At 37.3% G+C, this 22,908-nt stretch overlaps 1 pseudogene; it reads left to right on the top strand.

The window, feature by feature from the left end:
- Window positions 1-1,602: 1,602 nt before the first annotated feature.
- LOC100618892 (protein-L-isoaspartate O-methyltransferase domain-containing protein 1-like) lies at window positions 1,603-8,276 on the top strand (annotated as a pseudogene).
- Window positions 8,277-22,908: the final 14,632 nt, after the last annotated feature.

Raw genomic sequence — 22,908 nt, 5'->3', positions numbered from 1 at the left:
TCTAGGGAATCTGAGGTGGAAGTGAATTAAAAGCTTGGGGATCCTAATTCTTCCATAGGAAAGAGAGGCTACCACAGAGCTGTGAACTCATGGCAAAATGTGAGCATAGATAAATAATGAAGATTGGAATGAAGATTTCGCCTCAGCCTAGCAATTGTCTGTCTAGTTTCTGTTCACGGAACTTACAAAATGATAGAGCTAAAACATATACAAGTTCAAATGCCATAGTATAAGTTAGAATATGATTAAGTACACAGGAAAATCAAAGAAAGTGCCATGAGAAAATGGGAAAGGAAAGGATCTCTTCTGATTTTAGGAAGGAAGTAGACAAGGAAAGCTTCATTAAGTGCTTTTTTCATCATCAATAAAATGTGGCACTGGCCTAGGTAGTGAGCAAAAGAGACGTGAAAATCTGTGAAATCCCTGTGCAAAATTTGCCTAGGGTTACACATAAAGTAATCCCCAAATCAGAAACAGTACCATTCTCCTAAATCCCACAATCAATCAACCTAGCAAAAAATATTTTTAAGTGCTTGCCATGTACTACCACATGTTAGATACAGGATACACAAACAAAAAGTCAGAACAATCTTTGCCCTCAAGGAACTGACAGTCAGCAGGAAAGAGGAAAGACATATGTACATATGTAGCTAGATACAAAATAAACAAAGTAATTTTGAAGGGAATTAGCAGCACCTCACTTTATTTATTTGTTTGTTCATTTATTTATTTATTCATTCATTCTTTCATTCATTCATTTATTATTTATTTATTTGAGCACCTCAATTTTTTGGTCACTGAGTTTAATAGGTTGTACTGTTCACTTTGGGCCCAATTTTAGTCTTGCTTTAACAGCAAATACCTGATAATCTAAGCCTTGAATCATATGGGTTTATTACTACTTCTGACTGGCACTTGGGAACTTACTTAAGGCGGGTGGCTATTTTTGTGGATTGGTCAGGGCAAGGCTGGTCTGTCACATAAAAGGGCTTCTCACCTATATGGGGACAGTGAGTGCACAAATTATACTTCCCAAAAAGAGAAGGACTAGAAGGAATACGCTCTCTCCCCTTGTCATTCTTTGTTTACATTTGTAGTTTGTTCCCATTTGATTATTAAAGAACCCCCATCTTTATATCTTTATACCTGAAAAATTGTGAAATCTATGGCAAGTTTCTATAGAGGTAGCAATTTAAATTGTCCCACTTGGGCCAGTTTTGTGTTCCAGGTTGCTTCTAGTCTAACACAATCATCTTTGCTTGTGTCAAAACCACATGTCCTAATGAAGTGGGCTGATAGTGGCAATAAGGGGTAATGATAGGAATGGGACCCTCATACTTTGAAATTTTGCATTTCTCACTAGTTAGCACTGGTTGAACGTCAACTACAAAATCTATAGTTTCAGCATTAGTCAAGCAATTATCCACTCTATGTACTGGATCTGTAATATTCTATACTAGGCATCAGCTTTGTGTTCTTAGAAATAATTAATTACCTATAGTAGTCCTCCAATGTACTGCATCCCCCACCCCACGTTTCCACTCTAGAAAGTCAGCAAGATCTCTGCCACGTTGATGATGACAAGGTGGACAATGGACGAACATGGGATCTGAATACTGGGGACTGGCATTCCAGGAGAATCTCCCAATCTTGTGCATGATCCTTATTCCCTATGGCAACAAACCCCAAAACATACCTCTGCCTGAGTTTGGAAAGGAAAAAGCTAAGCTACGGAACCCCATTAAATATACCAACCCTGATCTACTGGGTGTGGAAGCTGCCACTCCAGAATGGGAGCTGTCATTCTATGGCACAGCTTCTATTCCATACTATCAGCTCCAAAAAGGCTACTCTACTAGTCCCTGGGCTTTTCCATCAATCCTAGGGCTACCTGACTAGCCCCTAGACTATTTCACTAGCTATTTGTCTATTATACCACCAAAAGCCACTTTTCTTCAAATTAGATTCTTTTCTTCCTCCTGGATTGAACAGAGTTTGAGTCTCCTTTTCTTGGGGTGAGATCCTCCTACAAACCTGGATATGTTTCTCCCACATCTCTGCAACCAATATATATGTTGAACTAAATGAAATGCTGAAAAGCTTTTTATTTTATTTAGTTTATTAATTAATTATATTTTCAGGTTACATTTAAATAACAATTTTAATAGTCATTTTTTGACATTTTGCAATCTGTGTTCTCTCCCTTCCTCCACCCCACACAACACTCCTTAAAAATAGCAGGCTATATGCTATAGGTTGTACATGTGCTATCATGCAATACATATTTTGATGTCATGTTGTGAAAGAAGTCACATATTGCTTAAACTAGAGGAAAAAATCATGAAGGAAATAAAGTGAAGAATGGTATACTTCAATCTTCATTTGGTTCCATCTATGGCAGTTGTGTCATGAGTTCCCTGGAGTTTTCTTGGATCCTTGCCTTGCTAATAATGTCATTCCCAGTTGATCATCATATTCCATTGCATACAATATTCTCCTGGTTTGCATTACTTCATATAAGTCTTTCTAGTTGTTTGTTTTCATTACAATCACGTACCACAACTTGTTTAGCCATTCTCCAGTTTATAGGTCTTGGCCACCACAAAAAAAGAACTGCTATAAATATTTTTGTACTTGTAGGTCCTTTCCCCTATCTTTGATTTCTCTGGGATACAGACATTGTAGTGGTGTTGCTAGGTCAAAGGGTATGCATAGTTATGGCCCTTTCAGCATGGTTCCAGATTGCTTTCTAGAATGGATGTCTCAGCTCCACCAACAGTGTCTTAGTGTCACAATTCTCCAATTTCCCCTACAACATTTATCATTTTCCTTTTTTTGTCATGTTAGCCAGCCTGGTAGGTATGAGATAGCACCTCTGAGTTGTTTTAATTTGCATTTTTCTAGTTAATAGTGATTTGGAGCATTTTTATATGACTAAATGTAGTTTTAATTTCTTCATCTGAGAACTGCCTGTTTATATCTTTTGACAATTTGTCATTGGGGTATGCCTTGTATTCTTACAAATTTAATTCACTTCTCTATATATTTGAGAAATAAGAAATAAGTGTCAAAGACACTTGCTATAATCCTGCCCCCCCATTTTGTTGTTTTCCTTCTAATCTTGGTTATATTGGTTTTTTGTTCCCAAAACCTTTTAATTTAACGTAATCATAGTTATCTATTTTACATACATTAATGCTCTGTCTTGTTTCATCATAAATTCTTTCCAGAAGAACATTTCAGATATTATACCATATCCTGGCAAGGAATTAGGACTGCATGCAATGTGTTTATAGGGAAAGGAAAAAAGAAAGTAGTCATGCTAGAATGAAAGAGTATGTTGGGGAGAAGGGAAAATAAAATTGAATACATATATTAAAGCCAAATTGTAGAGGGTTCAAAAACAAGCGGAAGAATTTGAATTGAATGCCTGGAGAGTCATCTGAATGTTATGCCAAAGTCAAACCATTTTTAAAGCCAAATAGGACAGAGAGTGCATCCCTAACTGTAAATTAAATGTATAGATTTCTGATCAATACAACAATGGACAGCCAGATTGCACAGTGGGGAGAGTGATGACACAGTCCTGAGTTAAAATATGGCCACAGGCACATTAGCAGGGTGACCCTAGGCAAGTCACTTAACCCTGGGTACTTCAGTTTCCTCACCTGTAAAACAATCTGGAGAAGGAAATGACAAACCACTCCAGTATCTTTGCCAAGAAAATCCCAAATGGGGTCATAAAGAGTCAGACATGCCTGAAATGACTGAACAACAAGAAACTCCTATAAGTTTGTAAACCATGTTGACCTTTATGAGTCTTCAGCTTGGAACAACCCCTTCATTATACTACTTTAGTTATGAGTCCAATTGGAAATAACTCTTTATATCAGCATATTTGCCTAAAGAACTCCTTTTGGAGATGACTAAGATAGTGACTTGATCAGGTTTCAGCTATGAAATGAACCCAAGATATATGCTCAACCTCTTGGAAGGTAGGAAGAAACTCATCCCACTTCTGCTATAGCCAATCATGAGGTTCATCTCCCATGCAACTACACATATCCTTGTTTTTATTAAAACCCTTATCTTCCATCATATGGTCAATATGGCAATACTGTGTATTAGTTCTAGGGCAGAAGAGCAGTAAGGGCTAGGCAATGGGGGTTAAGTGACTTGCCCAGGGTCACACATATCTGAGGCCACATTTGAACCCAGGATATCCTGTCTAGAGGTCTGGCTCTCAATCCACTGAGCTACCCACATAAACTTATTTGTCAACATTCCCCATTATATCTTTTCCTCTACTCAAGACTGTTACAAAGATTGGCCTCTGGGAAAATCCCCTCTAACACAAATATGACCAGAATGTTCTTTCTTCCCCTCCAGATCACCTAGCAGTGTTTGTAGACACTTCTCCAAGGGCAGGCTCTGTGCTATAAACATAGAACACTAAAATCCTCCCACCATTTTCTATTTTGGGAGGGACAGAGGCTATATCAGAAGATAAATAGGTACAGATGCATTATGATCTAGATCTCTGAACTCGTTTCATTAACCTTTCTCCTATTCCTCTTGCAAACTCTCTTGATGCTATCAAGGGAACCACCATCCATCTAGTCACTCACATTTACAATCTGAGGACAATCTTTGACAGTTCTCCCTCACTCACCCTTCATCCTAACCATTGGCCAAAGCTTGTTATTCCTACCTTCACAACATCTCCAAGTTCCCTTCTCTCAACTCATATTAGAGCCCTAGTTCAAGTTCTCTAGATTATAGAAATAGCCTCTTGATTGAGCACCTTGGCACAAACTTCTGCCCATTCTAATTCATTCTCCACATAGCTGTCAAAGAGATTTTCTGAGCAGATCTGATCTCATTACCCTCTTATACAATATCATTGAATGACTTCCTGTTGACCTCAGAGTCAAATATTATCTCATTGTTTTAAATAGATATGTATGTAGTATGTACACAATTACTAGGAAAGTAGTATATGTATTCTGTATTATATATTCAATTTATAAGCAAGTAAATATACACATTAGAGGAGAATGCTCAAAAATCTTTGACTGATTGGCATCCATGGTTCAAAACCATTTGGAGACCACCAAGCTAGGAGACAAAGGTAATTGCCTGTCCCTGGCTTTATCTACTCACTCTTCTTCTCCACTTCTAGTACCTCCCCTCTGATTAATTCCTATCAAGATTAAGGGATTCAGTCCAGACTCAGAACAAGTCTGTTGATTAATTACCTAAGAAAAAGAAGCATGCTAGGTTCGAATGGTGTGATCCATCAGCCAGTTTCCTCTCTGGGGACAGAAAAAGCTCTGACCCTTTATGATCCCCTATAGGGAAAAAATGCAATATTTCTCATTTCCCTATGCACCAACCAAAACAACTACATTCAGAGGGAGCAGGTGCTCCAATATGGAAGGTCACTAAGTCGGGGGCAAAAAGGGGAAAGGGTGAAGCAACCTTCCAGATGATTGATGAAGGTATCTTTCAGCTGGCATATAGAGAGCTCTGGCATTCATAGTTCTAAATTTAGTTTTGCTAATGTATCATTCCCCAAATACAGTGCTTTATTGCTCATCACATATTTCTTCCTGATGTCCCTGTTCATTAATTTTGGTGTGAAGAATAGTTGTAGGCTGCAAAATTTATTAAAACACAAACTCTGGGCTTGTGTGCATTTTTAATAATGCATATAACTCTCCTATAGTACAATTATCTAGTTAATTGTTCTAGTGTGAACATAGGCAGTATGATTAAGACCAGGTTCTCATTATAGTAATTATGTGATTAATTGCTCAAGTGTGAATATAACCCTAGACTGCTACATGGGATATAGAGATCCTTTTTCCTTCCCATTTGAAACCATCATTTTTGTTCACAAACACATACACCCAGAGGCACGCCATAGGACCCCTTTGCTGACAGTCTCTCCAGGTCACAATCTCTGTTTCAAGTAATCACTCCATTTCCTCTACTCCATGGTACACATCTCACTGGGTAGACTTTCATTTTCATCCTAAAAGGCACATATTGTTTTCCAGCTGCAACTAGAAATGCCCAGTGGGGCATGTGTAATTATATTGGGTTGTAATTAGCCCAGGGCTAAATGGGAAAAATGGTGACTAGACTGGAGATAGTGGCTACAAGGTCTAATGGAGACTGTATTTAATGGACTGTTACGGGGCTCAAGGTGTCAGAGAGAGGGAAACTCTGTCTGATTCTCCTTTCAGGGGCTTTTCTCTTGTTGTCACCTCTGTTACAGAACATCAGCTACCTTCTCCTCTCCCTTTGTCCCAAATCACATAGAAATCCTTGTCTTCACATGAGAGCACCCTTTCTGCCAGTCCTCCTCTGCTTTCTACCATTCTCCTAAGGTGAATGAAGGATGGGAAAAGCCATGATCAGAGTTGGGAGAGGTTTGCTTAGGATTGGAATAAGATGAACCTGGATTCTAATTTCTTTCTTTCTCCCTGGGAACCCTGTAATACTTGGTGTCTATTCTTGGTTCTGACTAAAACCATAACTAGTGATCTTGGCATCAAAGATGGAGTTTTTAATGGCATTTTATGGGAGAGACCTTATAAAAACACATTAGGTCTCAGGACACAAGGTTCTCTGGGTGGAATGGAGCCTGACACCACAAGGCAACTGGTTGGAAGACTGAGCTGGAGATGGGAAGTAGCAAGGGGCTAGGTGGTCAGGAGCTCAGAGAAGAGAATATTAGGTAGCTTATTGGTCATTTTGCAATTTTGCAATTATAATTCATTTTCTGAAAAAGTGTTAAAATCTGTCATTTCTTCCTGCATATGGAGGATAAATACTCTTTCCTGTAGATCTCAGGCCAGACTTTATACTAGTTATTCCTATGTTTGTGTACATTGCATGTTTCAGTTATGGAGACTTAGGTAGGGCTAGTAACCTGTGCCTACCTGTCTCTCAGAGATATAGGCTGGGATTTAACATTCAGGCAACAGAGTCTACTTTAGAAGTAGCCTCTACATCTCCTAAATACTATATTTATATCAGCACATTCAGAATAAGGTATTAGATACTTACTATATTGCTTCTCCAGGAATAAATGCATTTTAAAATTTAAATTTAAAATTTAAAAGGTAATCTTCAAGGAAATGGACTATTAATAATGCTAATGGTACTCCTTTAAGACAATAGTGAGGGAGAGATTCCTGTCCTTGGATCATAGCTCTAGAACTGAAAGGGACCTTCAGTTAGAGAAAACTAAAGCTGAGAGGGATAAAATGAATAGCTTCTAGTCTCAGAGGTTGTCCTTTTGATATTCAATAAATACTTTCTTAAACCTCCTTCTCCCCCTCCCCCCTCCGTGGAGGTCGCCTGAGGCGGCGGTCCTTGTTGTTGTGGTGGTGGTGCTGACGTCACGAGGGGTCCCGCCTGCGCTTGCAACGTGGTGGGTTGGGCAGATGTTTTGGAGCTGCTGCACTACCCTGTAGGGGCGAGTGAGAGAAGCAGGGGGCCCGTCCTTTTGGAATAAATCATGGAATTGAACTTCACTCATGTGGTGGAATATGCCAAGGAAAAAGTCGAGAGCTTCATCAAAAATAGTGATAGTTTTGAGAAATTTGAGTTCTGTGAACCAGCATTTGTGCTTGGTAACTGTCTCGAGATAGCCATCGGTATGACCGGATTTATTGTGGCGCTGGTGTCCAGAAAGACCATGAAAACGACATGAAAATATTATTAAAAGTGGGAGGTATTCTAGTCATGCCTATAGAAGTTCAGTTAACTCAAATTATGCGAACTGGACAGAATACCCGGGAAAGTAAAAATATCCTTGCTGTTTCTTTCGCTCCATTAATACAACCAAATAGGAATGACAATAGCAAACCAGATTCAGTGGGATTACCTCCTCGTGCTGTCAGGAATCTTCAAGACTTGGCTAGGATTTATATTCGACATACACTTAGAAACTTCATAAATGATGAGAGATGCAAGCCAAGGGTATCTCTCAGAGGGCTCCTCCCAAAAGAAAAAGGAAGAGAGTTAAACAAAGAATCAACACATATGTGTTTGTGGGCAACAAATTATCCCTCAGCCTCTAGACAGCGAGGATGACGAAAACATGGAAGAAGACCACAAAGAAGAGGGAGAGAAAGACCAGGGTGAAGTCTTGAAGCCAGAGGAACCCCCTCAGAATCTATTGAGAGAGAAAATCATACCACTACCCCTGCCAGAGTCTTTAAGTGTATTTGACATATTTTAGAGATAAACAACTCATGTGAAGTAGAAAAGATACCTAGTGATAATTCCTTTTTCCTTGAAAATGTAGCATTTGTTAAGAAATGAATCAGCATCCACAATTGTGTCTTCCAGAAAGACAGAATTACAATGGAAAACATAGCCAATTCCTGTCTTAAAATAAGGAAGATTTAGATTTAACAATAAAAGTTCCTTTTATAAAATCTATTTTTCTTTAAATTTTGAAAAAATGCTGTTTTAACCCAGAGAGATACCCCAAACTAATCAAGACTTTGTGCATGGGTAAAGAAAACCAATCCCCTTTCAGATTTGTATTGGATGAAGGGTAGATGAAATTTTATATCTGGTTAAGTAATAATTTGTTCAGATATTCTTGTTCAAAAAGCTATTGTTGGCATTTTTTTTAGGAAGAATTTTTAAAAACAAAGACCTACTTCTAATAATGACATCAAACTCTTTGTAGACATATTTACTATACTTTTGTTGCAATCATTATTGCTGAGTTGTTATAGATGTATTCTGGGTAATACATAAGTGCAATAACTGAGTACAGTTACAGAATAAGTTGACTTTAATAAAAATGCAGTGTCTCTGGTAATCAGACAGTTCTGCTACTTTTACATTTGTAGCTACTGCCAAAAGGCTTAAGGGGTGGGAAATTACTGTTTTCTCTCATAGAGACAACTTATGGGAACATCATGCTAATATTAAAACATATATATTGTTAATGTAGCTCTTAGTTTGTATGAATATGCTACAGTTTCAGTATTTATAAATAATGAGAATATCTGATTCTTAGGAGTTTTAAAAGACTACATATTGAGTTCTTTTATAGCTCATAGTATAATTGTCACATATTTGGCAAAAAAAAGTCATGTTCTACATTTACATTAACAGAATAGGAAATGAATAAACATTCCTATTCTTCCTTGGATCATTGTATTATTAGGACCTTTTAGGTTTGTTAAGCAGATGCACTTTAGTAAGTGGAATTTAAACTTCTGAGTATTTTTCCTTTCACAAGGTAGGGCTACATGGGTGTATATATGCTTCTGGACACAACTTTCTAATGTAAAACAATTTTCACAGAGATCTTAATACATTTATTTTTGCTTTTGTCTGTGTATGTGTGTAATTTTTGGTTAAGATATGTAGGATAATTTAGGACCTACTATGTGCTCATTAGAGTCTTTTCCTTTTATGCTTTTTATTGGTTTGGGAAAATTATTGCTATTTTCACCTTAGCTTGATGGATTGCTTTTTTAAAAAGCCTGTCTAATATTGGAAACTTAGCTGTAAGAATATGATTGAAAAATTAGAAAATTTAGTAAAGTATGTTGTAAAAGCCATTATGAACAGAAATATATTTTTTATATTGGGCCCAATGGAAGTCATTCTTTAGCAAGATAACTTGCATGTAATTACTACTGAAATAATAGTATTATATCAATTATATTTTTAAATAATGAAACAGTACATTGTCCTGTTATTACTACCAGCAGCACCACCACAGTTAAAATATATACTGATTGTATTTACTCAAGGAAACTAGCCAATGTGAACAGGGTGTAACAGGTTTATTATCTGCCTATGAAGATTCAAATAGTAGTAACACATAAATATACAAATTTAGCTTTACCGTACAAAATCTAAAATTAGGTATTTAGAGTGTTTTAAGTTTCACTTGCCTACTTCACTAGTTTCAGTTGTTATAAATAAGAGGGTCTTAGTAATAGTTAAAAGGTTATTTCCCCAAAGGTCTGTATTTTGTATCTCTGAGGAAATATAGACTTCATGTTCTTCTATAAAATTAAATAAACCATTTAACTCTTCTTGGAAAGTAATATTCTAGTAAATTATATTTACTGGAATAATGTTTGAAGTTTTTTATAAGACAATTGCATTTAGAAGTTTTTATATATTGTAGAATTAGAGTAAAATTTGAAATATTAAAGTACTAAGTATTTGTCTTTTGATTTGGATATTTTCTTTCTGATAAAATTTCATCTTGGGGGCAGCTGGGTAGCTCAGTGGATTGAGAGCTAGCCCTAGAGACGGGAGGTCCTAGGTTCAAATCTGACCTCAGACACTTCCCAGCTGTGTGACCCTGGGCAAGTCACTTGACCCCCATTGCCTCGCCCTTACCACTCTTCTGCCTTGGAGCCAATACACAGTATTGACTCCATGACAGAAGGTAAGGGTTTTTATAAAAAAAAAAAAAATTCATCTTAACTTCAGTTGCCCAACTATTTTCTAGACGAACTGGGAAATTTACATTTTGTTCTTTATCTTTTTTTTGGAACCTACAGCCAATAAGTAAAAGTACAAAGATGTTAATTTGAATGACTTACCTCCTTAAGAAAAAAGCTTTCTTATAGGATGCATGTGAAGACTTGACTTTTTTTCATTGTATTTCATTCTGTTGTATACTTGATGAGATGGACAATAAATAGATAAGCAAGATTACTTGATGTTTAATGTTTGTCCTTGAAATGATCTTTTGTTTTTAAAGGTGCATTCATTTTAAATTAGCAAATTCATTAATGCCTTTAAATAAAGACTTCAAAACACGATATTAATATTAAAGTGAGGTCTTTTGCATTTGTTAATAGAGACAAGATTGTAAGAAATAATTTTTTTTGTGCTTTGTGCTTAAAAAAATAAAAAAATAAATACTTTCTCTACTTTACCAAGTGGATGACTTTCTAGAATCCTTCAGATCATATAGCATGGGGAACAGTGATGCATAATGCCTAAAGAGCTTGGAATAAGGAAAACATTGGACTGAAATCTGCCTTACACACTTACTAGCTAAGTAACACTGGGAAAATTCTTTAACTTCTCTCACTGACTCTCATCTTCCTCAACTGTCAAAGAGGGATAAAATAGCTTCTGCCCTACAGGGTTGCTATGAAAATCAATGGAGCTAATTACTGTAATGTATATAAAGTGCTTTTCAATCTGTAGAGAGAGCTGCCCCCTCCACTAGTATGGGGGTTTCCCTGTGTGGCTTGAAGGGAGGCAGAACAGACATCTCTAACTTCTTCCTCCAGCCTTCTCAGGGAAACTATCTCCTGCCAAGAGGGGAAGCAGGAGGTTGGAGCCAAAAGCTTGACCAATTGACTCTCCTCAGAAAGACAGGGTACTGGGCTAGAATTCTGTTTCTCTGATCTCTTAATTGTTTTTAATCTAAGGTTCAAACTAAATTCTGATTGCTGTTCATTAATTGGGAGAAAGGAAGACTCCAAAACTCATATCTAAAGCTCTCTACCAAATACCAGTTCCACAATGAACACACATAGCACATAACATAGAAACCCGTTTAGCAAAATAGAAAGCAAAGCAAGTATACATAGGAGAATCTATATAAGACAACAATTGAAAGAACTGTCCTGTTGAGCCCAGACACTTGAAGAGAATTAAAAGACTGAAGTGATTTGAAGAGTTTGAGGAGGGTCAAAACTCTGCCATCTCCTGTCCTGACCACTAACTCTTCCCATGCAGGAACAAGGCACTGATCTCCATCCATAAGGAGAGAGTTCCATACCAACAGGTTTTGGAACCAAGATTTTAAAATCTTAAAGCATTATTATTGTTATTATAAATAGATAATTACCTATTCTGTCCATGTATTGTATCATTCCTGGCCCTTGTTATCCTCTAATGATAACTGGCACCTGCTTTTACTATCTCTATCTACATTTGGCAACTATAGGGTAAACTTCCTGTGTAAAAAATTATTTCTCTTAGGTTTTGGAAGAGAAATGAGTACAGAAAAGAAAAATATTGTAGAATTAGAGTTGGAAGTGGCCTAAAGGCCATTAAATCCAGTCCTTTTACCTTATTTTTTTTAGAACATTGTCTTCTCTCTTACAATCAATACTGCAATATTATGTATTAGTTCCTAGGCAGAATAGTGATTAGGACCAGGTGATGGGGATTAAGTGACTTGATCAGGGTCACACAGCTAGGAAGTGTCTACAGTAAAATTTGAACCCAGGACATCCCCTCTCTCCATCTACTGAGTCACCTAGCTGTCCCACCTGTTATTTTGCAGATGAGGTAACTGAAGCCCCAGAGAAATGAAACAATTTGTTCTAGGACACACAGGTAACACAAAATTTGTATTTAAGTCCTTCCTGTGACAGCAGAGCCACAATGCCATGAACATATGAGCCTGCCATTTCAAATGCTTCCAAGAGAAGGAAGGAAACGCTCGTACCATTGAATTTTTTAAAAAGCTACTTAGGCTCTAAGCATTTAATTTAATTTATCTGAGTTTTCCTGTGATCAATAACTTGCTTGAAAAATCAATAAATCAAAAAGAGCCAAATGCAGTAAAATTGAATAACTTTCAGTGTTATAATAAAAATCAATATTCAGCAAAGTAGTTTCAGAAACCATTCCCCCTTCCAAGAATAAATATTTGTCCTAGTGGTTACTTATACATTTTAAAATAGGTTGAGAAATATGTTAAAGCTCTTCTGTAATGTCTGTGCATTTCATGGCTCCTGAAATTCTAATCTAAGCATACAAAAATGCTTATGGGAGAAGCAAAGGGAATGGAATCTTTCCACTGCCTAGAAAGTCAACTTTAGAATCTGAATCTGTTTTAAAAATACATTGAGTTGAAGAAGGGTAATGTCATCCAAAGCATTGGCAGCAGCTCCATCTTACTTTTGCAGCCTCTCTGTTCCTCTTTTGTTCTGTCTCTGTCTTTCTCTCTCTCTCTCTCTCTCTCTCTCTCTCTCTCTCTCTCTCTCTCTCTCTCTCTCTCTCTCTCTTTCTCTCTCTCCCCTCCCATTCTCTCTCCCCTCCTCTCTCTCTGTCACTGTCTCTTCTCTCTGTCTATCTGTCTCTTCCTTACCTGTCCTAGAATCAATCCTAAGTATTAGTTCCAAGGCAGGAGAGCAGTTAGAGTTAGGATGGGGTGGGGATGGTGTGATTTACCCAGGATCACACAGGTTGGAAGAGAAGAAGCCCATATTTGAATTCAGGACTTCCTGTCTCTAGGTCTGGCTCTATCCACTGAGCCACCTAGCTGCCCCTGTGCCTCCTCTCTTTTGTATTCAGGACGGTATTCAGGACAAACAGGACTTCTCTTCTCAAAGCCTCTCCTCTTTTAGACCATTCCAAGTAGATGGTGTTTCCCAAACCCTCCCACGACCACCACCATCTGCTGAAGTTCTCTCACAAAGCCTGACTCAAGGGCCAATTGTATCAGAGAAGCACCGAATTTTAGGGTCAAAAGGGCCATCGAGGCCCTCTAGTCAAACCCTGGCACCGAACAAGACTTTCTCATAATATCCCCCCAAAGTAGCCATGTATCCTTTGCTTGAAGACCTCCATTGAGTAGCCTGCTTTTTGATAGCTCTAATTGTTAGAAATTTTTGTATATATAACTAGTCCAAAGCTGTCAATTCTGTGATGTCTATTGAATGTTTGGGTAGCTAGGTGGTGTGAGTCAGGAAGACCTGTGTTCAAATCTGGCCTCAGACTCTTCCTAGCTGTGTGACCCAGGGCAAGTCACTTAACCCTGTTTGCCTCAATTTCCTCACCTGTAAAGTACACCAGAGAATGAAATGGCCAACTGCTCCAGTATCTTTGTCAAGAAAACCTTAAATGGGGCCATGAGAGTCAGACACGATTGAAAAACAACTGAACTGAACTGATTGTTTCTAGTTCTGTCCCATAATGCCAAGCAAAATTAGTCTAACCCTTCTTCCATATAAGAAACTTTCAATTATTTGATGACAGTTATCCCTCCCTGTTCTCCCCTCCCCTAATCTTCATAGTCATTAGCAATGCTTTCTAAGTTCTTTCTGTCATTATCATTTCTTTCCACATGAATTACCAGGAATGGGTAGTAGTTGTCATATTTGACAAGTCTCAAGAGGCTTTCTGTCATGTCCAGTTCCATGCCCTAGGAAGACAGAGAACCTCATTATTCATGATGTTAGTTTAACAAATAGGAGCCTTGGTTCCCATTAGCAGGAAAATATCAACCACTACTAGCCTCTTTTTCTTTAGAAATTTACTGGGCCATCTAACTCCTGCTGGCCACAATGGTTCCCCATAATTACACGTAAAACAAAATATATGTTTGTCAAACAGCACTGCAAATGAATCCAGTATCATTCCTTGGATGCAAAGAAGTCACTTCTTCCTGAAAGGAGCTTTTCCTTTCTTTACCTCAAGAAGTCCTTACATTTATGCAGGTTTTAAAGCCATTTCTTCACATCAACCTGGTAAGGTTAGGTAGTAAATAAACAATCACTGCCATTCATTTTTAATATTTGTATTATTTCCATTTTACAAATGAGAAAATCCAGACTCTGAGAGCCTAAATTGTCTTGTCCATGGTCCTGATCCAGGAAGTATGAGGCAAAGTCTGAACCAAGGACTCTTTCCTTTGTACCAACATTGCCCCTGGAAATGCTCCGTAATTATTCCTTTGTTCATGTATGCAATAGCCCTCCCTTCTTCCTTTGCTTTGCTTTCTTTGACCTTCTAAACTCCTTCCAAACTTTCAAGGAATACTTCTTTCTCCCTGATAATAGAGAACAGAGAGGCATTCTTCCATCACTTTCTTCTCTAGGATGGAGACCAGTTTACATTTTGTGTTATAGAGTCCTGGAAGGAACACAAGCTTGGAGCACTCTGTGTATAGCTGCAAAGTTCACCATTGCTTTCATAGTTTTTGGAAGCAAAATTTTTGATTCTTTGTTGTTATTTTTAGTAGCTTTCAAGGTTAACTTTCAGCTGTGTATATGAATTTATTAGATTATAATCACATCATAGATGGCAATAAAAATATAGCTACTAGATAATATATAGTACTTTAAAGTTTGAAAAGAGCTTTACAAATATTATATTTCTATCCTCTTAAGAACCTTAGAAGTGAGATGCTGTTATTATCCTTATTTTACCAAGGAGAAAAATGAGGCTAAAGAAGGCTGTGACATGTCCAAGGTCACAGAGCCAGAAGGTCTACAAAATCTCCATCTCCAACACCTAGAACATTATAGATATCTAATTTAGGTTTGTTGATGTAAAAAGCCATAATTTTGTAGAATGCAGAAAAAAAGAGGGTAAAAAAATTAAGAATTCTGTCAGTGCATGATTAGGATTGCAGGGAAGAGAAGTTTAAAATATGAGGTAGATATCAAGAGCCTGTGCTATTTAATATGCTTAAAATGATGGTAAGATGGATAAATTCCTGTCATTATAAACTGCTAAATGAGTTTCCAGTTCTAATTTTCATATCATGTGCTTCTCTCCCTTCACTGGCCAGCTGTCTCATGTGAAATATCAAGGTGAAAGAGGAAAGGGCTTTCTTTTTCTTAGGTGAAATTATCTCCTTTATTGCATTTGCTGGAGTTAGTATGAGAGTGACTTGGGAGAAAATGTATAGCATTAAAATTCTCATGGCCTGTGATATTAAAGGTGCCCCTTGATTGACACAATAGAGGCATTTCTTGAAAAGTTTAGTGATCTGAAAGGTGTATATCAAACAACCCAGCAAACGTTCTAGACAGCCTTATTATTTGGAGAAATCCTGTATTACATCTTTTTGTGATGTGAGTAAATATTTCCTTCATTTATAGAACAAGAATTGAATTTAAATTTCAGCTCTGATAACTACTACTATCTCTCTGACTTCAGGAAAGTTGTTTAACCTCTCTCTGGGTCTCATTTTTTTCCTCATCTGTAAAATTAAATGTTTGGCTAGATCACATTGCCTACCATATCAGGAAGTGGGGGGAGGGGGGAGGATGAGAAGGAGGGAGAGAATTTGGAATTCAAAATTTAAAAAAAATGTTAAAATTGTTTTTACATGTAATTGGGAAAAAACAATGTTATTTTTTTAATTAAGTGATTGGAAGATATCCTCTTCCTCTAATCCCTACCATCCTTTGATTCTTAGTTCTACATTTTTGCATGTTATGTTTTTATAAAATATATCACTGTTTCCTCAATTCTATAGTCGTTTTTCATATTTAATCCAAAGGTGAGAAGAAATATAACTTCAGTTGAAGTATATAGAGAAAGCACTGATAAATATGGCCACAGCTCATATTAATTTTACAGAGTGATGAATAGTTATGGACTTGTACAACCTGGCATTTATTCAACAAATTTAATAGACCAAACATTTATGAAGTATCTATTTATTATGTGGAAGACACTAGATGCTGAGTTAGAAAAGAAAGATAAGACCTACATCTCTGGTAAAGTAATTTGGAATTAACTGGAAGGAGACACACAAAATAACTATGATTTAAAGGAAAATGTACCAAGTACAAAAGAAAATCTCAGACATATTTTAAAGGGAAGAAATAGCTTTTATTATGATGGAAGTCATCAAGGAGTGCTTCATGGGTGAAGTACCTCCGGAGCTGGGTCTTGAAGAGAGGGAGAGAATTCAAAAGGAAGTAGGGAATGGAGAAAAGGTGAATGGATCCATTCCACCTCTGGGCATGGAATGAGCAAGAACACAGACATAGGGCTGGAAGGAAGAGTAGAAGAGGCAGACTAGTCCAGTGTGGCTAGAACATGGAGTATATATATGATGGTGAATAGCATGAAATAATACAAGAAAGGAAGCCTGGAAGTAGATTGTGGAGGACCTTGAAAGCCAGGAGAGAAGTTTAGATTTCCTTCAATGAACACTGAGAGCCAGCAAAGGTCTTTTTGAAATTTGTTTTGTTTTTCATGGAGAAGTCACATGATCTGAGTTGTGCATCAGGAAAATTTTGCTGGCAGTTTGTGAGTGCTAGAATAGAGAGGAAATAAAGCAAATTAACCTATTATTAGGCTCATTTGTGTAAGGTGTGTGCTCCCCAGCAGCCCATATAAAATATCTACGTCCACATAGGTTGTCTACAACAATGCAGCTTTCAAGAGGCAAGGATATCTGCAATCTCTCCACACCTTCTGCAAAGAAGATGTTGTTTATTGCCTTGAAGGGAGCTGGAGGAACCATGAGGAGCCATGATCTATCCTCCAGGTTCTGAAAGGTATAGATTTAAAAAAAAAAACACACAACTTGCTGGGTCTTATAGAGGAGTGTTTCCCCAATCTCACACTCATACGATTAAATCCTTCATACCAAATACTGGTTACACAAAGTTCATCACAAAAAGTGAATAGCTAGTCAACCCATCTATCCAACAAATAGCCAACAGAGAACAAACAAATTCTATAAATTAGACTATGCCAGAAAATATACAGAGGGATTAAACCCTTCTTCTGGGAGTAACATATCTGGGTGCTCAAATCAAGAGAGAGGTCCTGATCTCACTGAAAGAGGAAGTTCTGCTTAGTGGCTAGAGAAGCAAGCTGGAAATAAAAACCATATTGAGGAACCATGTTTCTTTTATGTGTCTGTAGCTTCCAAAGTCTTTCCCTCTCTTTTGACATGTATGAAGTTGAGCCTGAAGTCTCAAATTGCATGTACTGTTTCTCAAAAAAAAGTTTCTTGGAATACTATTGTGCTAAAAGGAATAATAAAGTGCAGGAATTCCATGGACTCTGGAACAACCTCCAGGAAGTGATGCAGAGCGAAAGGAGAAGAACCAGGAAAACATTGTACATAGAGACTGATACACTGTGGTACAATCAAAGGTAATGGACTTCTCCATTAGGGTCAATGCAATGTCCCTGAACAATCTGCAGGGATCTAAAAAACACTATCCACAAGCAGAGGATAAACTATGGGAGTAAAAACACCGAGGAAAAGCAACTGCTTGACTATGTTGAGTGGATATGACTGAGGAGAGACTAAATGAACACTCTAATGCAAATACCAACAACACGGAAATGGGTTCAAATCAAGAACACATGTGATACCTAGTGGAACCATACATCGGCTATGGGAGAGGTGGTGGGAGGGGGAGAGGGTAGGAAAAGAAAATGATCTCTGTTTCCAATGAATAATGTTTGGAAATGACCAAATAAAATATTGTTTAAAAAAAATTTTCTCTCTCTGGGGAAGGGAAGGGAGGTAGCCACTGAAGAAGCATGAGTTTCCTCTTAAAAAAAACACTCAGCTATCCTTGGAAGAAAGGAAAAGTCTTCTTAAAGAGAATCTTAACATTGGAAATTTAAAAAAACAACATTTGGCTGGCTAGTATTGTTCAGCAATTAGTTTTTTGTGCTAGAAAAAAATAAAACGTTGAAAATGAAAAAAAAGTTTCTTGAAAGGAGCAGAACCAGGAGAACATTGTACACAGAGACTGACACACTGTGTTACAATCAAATGTAATAGACTTCTCCATTAGTGGCAATGCAATGTCCCTGAACAATCTGCAGGGATCATGGAGAAAAAACACTATCTAAAAGCAGAGGACAAATGGAGTAAAAGCACAGAGGAAAAGCAACTGTTTGACTACAGGGGTTGAGGGGATATGACTGAGGAGAGACTCTAAATGAACACTTTAATGCAAATACCAACAACATGGAAATGGTTTAGAATCAAGAATACTTGTGATACCCAGTGGAATCGTGCGTCGGCTGTGGGAGAGGTGGGGGGATGGGGAGGAAAAGAAAATGATCTTTGTCTCCAATGAATAATGTTCAGAAATGACCAAATAAAATAATGCTATTAAAAAAACATTTGAAAAAAAAATAAAAGTGAGACATTTAAAAAAAGTTTCTTTTCCAAATCTCTTGTATCAACTCTACCTTTTAGTTAACACAAGTTCACAGCACTGAAACAGCATTTATTCTACAAATTAAGATAGTTTGATAGTTTCATGCAAAATGCTCCAGAATTTGCTGAAAACCTTAGTTAAATTTATAACTCGTATCTGCAAAATTACCCTAATTGCATCTGAGAGCCAGCTCAGTGTTCTAAACCTTAATTTCACACAGAGAGACTAGAAAATGTGTATTTTTGTTTCATGTTTAGCCTGTTGTCTTGATAAATTGTATCAATTACACCAAGTTTTTCTTAGGATATAGAGTGGGTCTTCTACATCACCTTTGTTACCTAATTCCCCCACTTTCTAAAATCATGCCCTCCCGTGGTTACACAGTATTCTATCTAGATAATAGGTAATCTGGCAAAGGAGGATTTGATTTAAACCACATAGTTTGGGTAGCCTGTGCAAGCTATATTGACCTCTTTCATAATGCTCTATGCCCACCTCAGTATAGCAAAACCTGCCTCCTAGTTGAGTTGCATAGAGTGCTGGGCGTGGAGTTACTATTAGAATAAAAATTCTCTGAAGACTATATTAATTTATAATTATTTATTAGATAGTAAAAACAGTTGGGAGGGAGAAAAAGCACATTATCTCGTGGCCTGTCATCTAGCTAATTAATCTGGGTGTCTCCATTCACTAGCTAAGAGACCTCACTGACAGCCACATGAGCTGCTCCACCAGAAAAGTCCAAAGAAAAAGAGAGCTGCTGTTTCCTTGATCCCTAACTTAAAACCCCCGTGACATCATTCATTCTAGTCTGGGTCAGAGGCCAGTCTTTAGGATGCTGGGAATCCTGTAGGAAAAGAGGCAAGCATCTTTCAAGATTCCAGGGAGCCATGAGGCCTCTGGCATCCTCTCATAGTATGCATGGACACCCCATTAAAGGGTACAGGTGAGAGTGAAACGGATTTTCAAAGCTTTCCTTATAAAAAGAAAAGATGACATCAGTCATGTAACCATGAATAAATATTCTAAATCAATTAATTAAATAAAAATTTTCAATTCTAAAAAAAAGATGGATACAAATTTATATTAAATTCATACATCAGAAAGATTCAACTTCCTAAGTTCAAATCTGGCTTCAGATAATTATGAGGTATATGACCCTGGGCAAGTCACTTAATCCTGTTAGCTCAATTTCCTCATCTACAAAATGAGCTGGAGAAGAAAATGGCATATCACTTCAGCATTTCAACTAAGAAAATCCAAAATGGGGTCACAAAGAGATAGCTGAAAATGACACAACAATGAATAAAGGGGTTTAGGTTCGCCTATATTTGGAGCCAGATCACATAGCTCAGGCCTTTTCATTTCATCAAGAATGGACAGTTGGAGATAAATAATGAGGGGGGATCATCTAGTATCTCATGAGATAATCCATTTCATTTTTGGACAACTCAAACTGTTAGGAATTTATATACATATGTATATATGTATATATACATATATATAATGTATATGTGTGTCTATATATGGACACACACACATTTCTACCCATTTTTGTCTATCTCTATTTTCCTGGGATCAAGTAGAACAAGTACAATTCCTCTTCTGCAAGATGACCTTTCAAATACTTCATGATATTTGTCATAGTCCCCTTCTTCCTCCAAGTCTCTTTTTCTTTAATCTAAATATCTCCTATTTCTTCAACTAATATTTATATGACATATTCTCTAAGAGGCAATATGGCAGAGTGGGTGGAATCTTAGAATTAAAGTCAAGAAGACCCATATTCAAATCCTGCCCCAGGCACAAAATATGTGACCTTAGGTAAGTCATTTAATATTTCTACATCTTCATCTGAGAGACTATATGTAAAGTGTTTTGTAAACCATAAAGAGATATTTGGTTAGTTATCATTTTTATTACTCTCACCATCCTGGCTACCCTTCTCTGAGTATTTTGACATTTACCAATGGCTTTCCTAAAAGGTGGTGCCCAGAATTACGTGGAATATTCTGTCTAACAATCGAAGGTAACGGACTTCTCCATTAGTGTCAATGCAATGTTTCTGAACATCTGCAGGGATCTAAAAAATACTATCCACAAACTGAGGATAAACTGTGGGAGTAAAAACAAGGAGGAAAAGCAACTGCCTGACTACAGGGGTGGAGGTGATAGGACTGAGGAGAGACTCTAAATGAACACTCTAATGCAAATACCAACAACATGGAAATGGGTTAGAAACAGGAACACATGTGATAACCAGTGGAATCGTGCGTTGGCTATGGGAGAGAGAAAGGTGGAGAGGGGGGAGGAAAAGAAAATTATCTTTGTTTCCAGTGAATAATGTTTGGAAATGACCAAATAAAATAATGTTAAAAATATGTTGAGAATCAACTCTTTCTTTTTTTCTATATTTATTTATGTCTATGTCTCTTCCCTCCCACCCCCTTCCAATCCCCCCATATCTCTCACTCTCTTTGTCTCTCCTCTGTCTGTCTCTCTGTCTCTGTCTCTGTCTCTGTCTCTCTTTCTCAGTCTTTCTCCTCTTTGTTTGTCTGTCTGCCTGTTTCCTTCCCACAATGCCTCTTTTGCGTTAGCCTAGGATCACATTAGATTTTGTGGTTGACATATTATACTGTGTATTCACATTGTAAGTGTAAGACTTTTTATTAGTTTCTATTAAATTCCACCTCATTAGATTCAGTCCAGTGCTTTAGTCAGCTGATATCTTATGGGACCCTTATTCTGACATACATGTTACTTATTCTTCTTCTCTGCTTGACATCATCTGGAAATTTGCTATGCCTGCCAACTATGCCTTTATCTATGACTGAAAAAAAAGTAAAATAGTCCAAGACCAAGCACAGATCCTTAGGTGTTCTTCATTAGAGAAAGACAATCTTCCTACTTGACATTGATGCATTAATAAGTCTTCTTTTGATTGGACCATTCCACTAGTGCCAAATTCACATAATTCAGCAATCATTTTGGAATAATCATTCACTTGAAGGCCAAGTTCTTAAGGCTTGCTGATTCTAGCCATGAAAGGCATGGTAGATCAATGGATCTTTCCATCCTAGAATACTGCCTTACTTATTAGGGAAAAGGAGTAAAAAATATAGCATAAAATGACACTACATGATATAATTGACCATCTTTCCTTGGTATTTCATGACTATGGATACTTGTAATGGCTGAACACCAAGCCCCAGAGTCTCCTCACCATCATGTAGTGGATTCTCATTCTTTCTGTCTTTCCTTCACTCTCTGCCATTATCCTACATTTCATACTTGTGCTCAGCTCCAACTTCCCAGACTCAGTCCTGAATCCAGACTCCTACCAAATCAAAGTCATTTAGCCAGGGTGCAGAACAGTAGAAAGGCACTAATTAGAATTGGGTGCAGTGCCCAGCCACCAGCCTTTGCACCAGGCAAATAGTTCTCTCCTTAGTACTGCCAGATATTAGTATAAAACAGAGCCATGTTAATTTTAGCTACATTCAAAGGATCAGAAAAAAGAAATCAATGTTTGCCAAATGGAAAATGACAATCTAAGTGCAAAAACGAGATGGAAAATACAAATTAATCTCTTCAGAGAACATCTGGATGTGAAAGAACTGACACTTTCTGTTGCTTTTTAAAAGCAGATGTCTTTGAGAGAAGAATCCTTCAATGATTCTTAGTGTGTAAGGCTATCCTCAGATTCCCTTGAAAATTTTAAAGATACATTTATGTTCTCTGGCTGATTGTGTTAGAATTCTTCTTGGGTCTGAATTTGAAATCAGTAATCAGTATATTGGTACTTCACTATCACACGAATCTCAAAATACAGATTGGGTACCAGAGCATTTTTTTCAGGACCCTATTCTTTTTCATCTGTAACATGATCCTGAAGTATAATTCCCCAAAGTCCTGCTAGAGTGAGGTTCCAGGGGAATTTTGACTAATAGCTAATGCATTAATACATAAGGCCACAAGATCAAATGAAATACATCCTGAA

The sequence above is a fragment of the Monodelphis domestica genome, chromosome 3 (genome assembly GCF_027887165.1).
Source record: "Monodelphis domestica isolate mMonDom1 chromosome 3, mMonDom1.pri, whole genome shotgun sequence".
NCBI lineage: Eukaryota > Metazoa > Chordata > Mammalia > Didelphimorphia > Didelphidae > Monodelphis > Monodelphis domestica.
This window is presented reverse-complemented; position numbering and strand designations above follow the sequence as displayed.